General features: G+C 37.4%; 1 protein-coding gene across 8 annotated transcripts in view; it reads right to left on the minus strand.

Moving 5' to 3' along the window:
- Positions 1 to 363: 363 nt before the first annotated feature.
- si:ch211-200p22.4 (phosphatidylinositol-binding clathrin assembly protein) overlaps positions 364 to 6,797 on the minus strand; it is a 101,473-nt gene continuing 95,039 nt past the window's right edge. For all 8 annotated transcript variants that reach the window (XM_056461281.1, XM_056461280.1, XM_056461277.1 and 5 more), the window contains one exon: positions 364 to 6,797. This exon is cut by the window's right edge and continues 1,466 nt beyond it. The gene's annotated coding sequence lies outside the window, so the exon portion shown is untranslated.

The following is a 6,797-nucleotide window of genomic DNA, read 5'->3' on the forward strand; positions in this document are numbered from 1 at the left end:
TCAAACTTTTGATGGCCCATATATTGCATATACTGTATACACCATTGCAAATGCATGATAGTTCTTGTTAACTAAACCACTTTGAGTTAGAAGTCAAGAGGCTGCGCTGAGATTTGTTAAGATGCTTGTGTTTATAACAGGAGTTGGATTTGAGCTGGAGAAACAGATCCACGAACACAAAGGAAGCACAAACTTTTCACCGAGCAAAAGAATTGACTGCAAATGATATCTTGAAACAAATCTCGAACCCCAGTGCAATTAATAAACAAGCCGCATATGGGAAACCTTGAGGAATGGAGTGAGATACAAGTCCTGACTGCACAGATGAATATTAATAGCCATTCAGAATAAGCCACGGAGATGAACTCTGTTAAAAATGTCCTTTATTAAGAAACCGGTGAGCGCGAGCGTTAAATCCATTTATTCACAAGGCATTCACTCATGGTTCAGGTTAGAGGCTTGCAACCATAAATTTTCTTCACAAATACAGAGACAACGAAAACAGAGACCGAGACAGAAAGAATGAAAGAACTTACAAAAAAAATGACTCAAGCAAAAATCGCAAGGAGGAATATAACATACCAGATCAGCACAACCAACCACTGATAAATCATAAAAAAGAACAGATATACACAGAACCCGTCCATCACTACGACGACAACTGCTTACTAAAAAACAGCACCATATTTAATAGAACTTCGCAAACGTTACATGGATCTGTGAAACTTTCCCAGGCATGTCAGATACAAAAACATGCAAGAAAACAGGTAGAACTTAGAAAGCGGTCGAAAGAAAATGGAGTTCAGTCCATCACACCTCTTGGTCCTGTGTCGAGCGTCTCAGTGCAAGCGTACAAAAAGACAGACAGTTGAGGAGAGACTGGTATCATAAGATCTTTGACTTCAACCAGTGCTGTGTGGATTTTTGTGAAGCTCACAGCCAAACCAAAGGCAGTTGCAGATGAAGAGTCAACGATGACGGTGTTCAGATACAGATTAAAAGTTTCACTGACAACCGATGCAAGCATTCTGCCAGAGCTGATGGTGTACAAACACAACCAGGCATGTTTGATTCCTTTTCCCCAGAGTGTGCAAATACTTGATGGAGAAGTGTTTCTCAAGTAGTCACTGCTACAAATCATTCAGCGTGACCCTTTAGAAAAGTAGAGCAAAGTTTAAATAACTAATAAGAGAAAACTTGGTTTAAGATGCATTTTCATCAATCTGATCACAAGAGGATGACACTGAATAATACGGGTGTAGGCGAGGCTAAAAGGCTTTGCGTCCGTCCATTTTTTAACCAATAAAATACAGATTAATTTCATGGTTATTGATATTCATGTGGTTAAATGCATTCAAACAGCCACACAAAAGAAAAAAACACCTTGTTAATCAACATCTCAGCAAGCATTTTTGTTGGTTGCATTAATCAATTAAAAGACGTGTAATAGATGTCTAATAGACGTCAAAACATAATCCATGTGTTTCAGTAGCCCCAACGTAAGAATATCTTATTTGGATGTGTATTCTCACAACATGTCCCATAACAGCCACATCCCAGCAAACAATCTTGTGTTTAATAAACGTCTAATAGACATCTAAACATTGACAGCTTGGCTAAAACAATGATAAATTTGGGCTGTCATTGAAAATCTAATAGACGTCTAAGAATAGTCTAAAACTAGACTAGTCATCAAATACACCGAAACGAATGACCACACATATAAAACCCATCTAATTCAGGGGTCTCAAACTCAAATTGGTGGGGGGGCCATTTCGGAAAAGGGGGGGGGGGGTGGGGGGCTAAACTTAGATGTCTAATACATTTTCAAATGGCAGCCCAAGTTTAGCCTTGTTTTAGCCAAGCTGTCTACATTTAGATGTCTATTAGACGTCTATTAAACACAAAATTGTTTGCTGAGATGTGGCTGTTATGGGAAACGTTGTGAGAAAACACACCTAAACAACCTTACTCTGGTGCTACTGAAACACATCGATTACGGTTGAAATCATATTTACCATCAAAATTCTTTTCATTTGCTTGTTTTCCTGCTAGCTTGGGCTGTGTAACACATTACGATATGCTAAAGTGATATACAACATGACAAAGTAAGAGGAAACAGTAAGATGTCATAAGATGCACTAAAATGTAGGCTAATTTAAGGTGGATCAATGGGCTACAGCATATGCACAGCTAGTGTTTTTCAGCCAATGATGAACTTCCGGTGAAAGGTTTATGTACAGCATCGACGTGGTAATGTAGTTCAAATATAATCAGTTTAATAGATTCAAGCGTTCATTTGGTTGTTAAAGCAGGTCCTGTCACTAGCAGCAGGCTAGTGAAAAAAAAATACTGGAGTAAAATTAATTTACATATTTTAAAGACATGGCAAGAAAAAAAATATAATTTTATGTAGTGCTTCTTGCTTGATCTGAAACCCACTTTATATTGTATCTCAGCCAGGCAGTGAAGATCACTGTTTTTTAAAGAAATCAGATCTTAAACAAAAAGCGATTTTGTATGGGATGACAATTCTCCAGAAGCCCTGGGGCTGGCTGACTGCAATTAAAAGTCCGTGTGCACATTCCCCATTCGGTCCAAAAGTTTTATGATTGGTTAATGCAACCATTTAGTTTAATAAAAGGCAATGGGATTGCTTTTATTGTATACATTGCATTTTATGTTTATATTGTGTGTGCTAACAAGATTATTAAAGCAACAGTAAATGCTTCTTGAATTGTGATCAGATTAGCGAAAATGCATACCAGGTGAAATCAGGGTCTCTTATTAACTACTGATTTTCTCATGTAGATGGACTGAACAGCCAGAAAACTTTGTTGCAAAGTTGGGGAAAAGTACCAAAAGATGGAAGGCATAGCTGTACAACCTTTCCAAACATTATAATCAGCTCCACATACACGTTCAACTGTTAAAAACAAGATACACCAAAAAAAACATTGGCTGATTTTGCGGTTTCTGAGTCCACTGTTGAAAAGTGCTACAAAGAAATAATGAGGTGGTTCCTGTTGCAGTGAAACTCGTGCAATAGATTTCAACAGAAATCACACTGACAAGACATGAAAACAACACAACACGGCACTACACAAATTTGACCAGGTATTTAAAACGTGCGTTCAGAAAAAACCCTGCATTATGGGCCGTGAGGCAGGCATGAAGTGCAATTTAAAGAGGCCAGAGAAGAGAAACAAAAGAACCGGGCATCAGGTCATCTAAAAAAAATAAATAAAATAAGTTCAAACATTCTGCTTGGGGTTTCAATTCGATTGGATGAATAAGACGGTAGACAAATAAAAAGAAAATAAAGCAAAAAAATACCAACAAATCAGGAATGACGATGGACTTTATTTATGGTATCAATGCAAGGCAAACAAAAAAAAAATGGAAGACAACCAAAAGATAAAACACAATTATCCCACAATTTCTGCTTTTTATTTTCACTGAATGACCCCTTATGGTCTGCATAAGTAACTTGCAAAACATACATCAGCATAAACTAGGTAATAGGTTTTGCGTTTTCCTTTCTTTTGGCATTTGATGATAAATGGTTAAATTAAAGTTACTGCATTGTTTCCCTGGGCTGATGCACAGGGTTGACGGCACTTCTACCAAATATATATATATATAGTTCTAAGTATACTGCATATATCTCTGTAACAGGAAAATAAGAACAGAAAACATGCTAATAAGGCAGCAGCAGACAAAAAGCCCATCTAAAAAGCCTTTAGCTCCAACATAAAGGTGAAAGGGGTCCTGAACACCAAGCCTCCCCACTAGAGGTCTGATACTCATGCTGACACATCAACTCTGAAAGGCTGAGTCCAGTTTTCCCAGCCAGCTAATGAGCCGAGCCGAATAAAATCAGGCTAAGTTCTTCAGAAGTTCACTGGAGCTGGCAGCTCGTCAGTTTGGCCAAGTGCTAAAGCAAAGGATGAATGTAGAGCGGTGAGTCCAATACACTCAAGACATTTGCTTTGTGTGCACAACTGCCCCATAAACACCAAACAAAACACTTGGGTCACCAGCTGTTAAAATGCCACACAGTAACCACAAGGGGGAGCTGTGGAAGCAAGAACGTCTCCTACAGTAAATAAAAAAATGTAAGTTTGTTCTGAACACTCAGCAACTCAGCAAAACCATGTAAAACAAAAAGCCTTTGGTGTGAAAAAGCGATGCCAATAAAACAAGTCAACGAAACCTACAGGTGATCCAAAAGCACTGCTCTCATAGGCTGCCAAAGAAACTTGCAGAGTCTAATGCATGCAGAGCTTTAATTACATTAAACAAATAAGACCAAGAGAAAGCAAATGTGGGAAAGATGTGCTCAGCAACCTGTGCCAAAGACCAGAAACTGGAGATTACTATGGAAACCCCGGCTCACGATGGCACATCTTGAGATCCTTCACCCTCCCTGGAGCTCCAGATCATACATTCACTCTCTCGCTCACGTACATTCACAACTCAAGCCTCCGGTAACAGGATAATAGAATAGATCCTAATTAAACAGCACCGCTCCTCGGTGCCCTGTTACCTTGCAAACCCAGCGAGTGCATCAACACTGAGCCTGCATATAAAAAGCATTCAGTTTGAACCCGCTGTACCCCTGACAGTGCTCAAAGGAGAATAAACTCACAAGCTTGTTAAGAGTCGCTCAATAAGGAATTAGTAACCAACGCTGGCACACAGAAACAAGCAAGCTGAGAAACGTGATACCCATTGTTACTACAAAAGGAAGGGCATGAAGTCACACAGCACAGATTATAGCAAACTTGATTTGCTGATGTCTTTAGCAAAACACAAGTGCCGAGACCACACCTGAACCAATGGAAGGTCAGATTAGCAGTATAGAACAGGTGCAATCCACCCAAAAACATACACTCTCTCATTCACTTGAGTTGTTTCAGAGCTGTGTGGATTTATTTTGGTTTCCATACATAAATTTGATACAGTTGAAGTCAGAATTATTACACCCTATTTCTTCTTTTTAAAGTATTTCCTAAATGATGTTTAACTGAGCAAGGAAATTTTCACAGTATGTCTGATAATATTTTTTCTTCTGGAAAAAAGTCTTATTTGTTTTATTTCAGCTAAAATAAAAGCAGTTTTTAATTTTTTTTAAAAACATTTTAAGGTCAAAATTATTAGCCCCTTTAAGCTATACATTTTCGATAGTCTACAGAACAAATCATCGTTATACAATAACTTGCCTAATAGCCCTAACCTGCCTAGTTAACCTACTTAAACCTTTTATTATTACTTTAAGCTGTGTAGAAGTGTCTTGAAAAATATCTAGTCAAACACTATTTACTGTCATCATGGCAAAGATAAAATAAATCAGTTATTAGAAATTAGTTATTAAAACTATTATGTTTAGAAATGTGCTGGAAAAAATCTCTCCGTTAAACAGAAATTTGGGGGGTGGGGTGGGGGAATAAACAGAGGGGTTAATAATTCTGATTTCAACTGTATATGACACTACACTGTAAAAATTGGTTACTTAAAGTGAGCAAACCTATTGCCTTTGAACTGACAAGTTGACTTTACTTAAAAAAATTAATTATTTCTGTTGTAACTTGTGTTCACTTTACTTATATAATTATGCACAGTTCATTTATTTATTAATTTGAAGGCAATGAGTATACTAACTTTTCCAACTAATCACTTTTTACAGTGTATATGCACAGTACCGGCCATGCAAGTTCATATTTGAATTTCACATGTATAATATATGCAACATATTTCAATATATTTGTATAATTGAGTAATTCCAGACGTTGAAAAACTTGAAATTGTTTTCAATATACACTGTAAAAATGCTGGGATCTACACAAATCCTTCACATTGTCACAACACAAATTGATTAAGTGTATTGAACGAAACAATTAAGTTGTCCCAAAAATATTAAGAATTGTTTTAACTCCGTTTAAACAAGCCGTCAAAGTAATTTTTGAGTGTATGTTGCATATATGACATTTTATATATGTGAAATTCAAATAAGAACATGTATATCATACATGTAGTCAGGGGTGCCCAAATTCGTTCCTGGAGGGCCGGTGTCCTGCAGAGTTTAGCTCCAACTTGCCTCAACACGCCTGACAGGAAATTTCTAGCAAGCCTACTAAGAGCTTGATTAGCTAGCCCAGGTGTGTCTGATTGGGGATGGATCTAAACTATGCAAGAAAGAGTTTGGTCACCCCTGCTTTAAGTGGACCACATCCAATGGAAATACTTTGGAAAAGTGTCTAACATCTTTAAAACATTATTACAATGTACAAAAGACTTTGTCATAACTGCTTGGTGTTGTAAAACTGGAGAGCATTTTCATTGGCTACAAAAAAAGATCTTCAAACTTTTGGTTCCATCCCTTGACTGTGATTGGCTAAGACAACACCTGTGAGCACATTACACCATTATTACTGCACTGCTGTGTCTCTGTTGCTTGGCAACCATTCTGCTAAATACAGCTAAAGAATCACACTGCTTGGCAAAAAGGATCACTTGTTATTAATAAATGATTAAATGTTTGCCGTTATGCATTTGTTTTATAAAACCTTGGCAACTACATGCAGTAATCAACCTAGTGATATCAAGGTTTACTGTAATTTAACAATTGCTAAGTGCCATTATTAGGAACAGCAGTGATTCTAAAACCCCTCAAGGATGAGGCATAACACTACACTGTATAACTACTCCATCGGTCCATTCAGGACAAAAACTAATGCCATCACTTAACACAATTTCAGGAAATAAAGCAGGAATTATGGGATGATGTGAAGGCT

This window comes from Danio aesculapii, chromosome 7, assembly GCF_903798145.1.
Source record: "Danio aesculapii chromosome 7, fDanAes4.1, whole genome shotgun sequence".
Taxonomy (NCBI): Eukaryota; Metazoa; Chordata; class Actinopteri; order Cypriniformes; family Danionidae; genus Danio; species Danio aesculapii.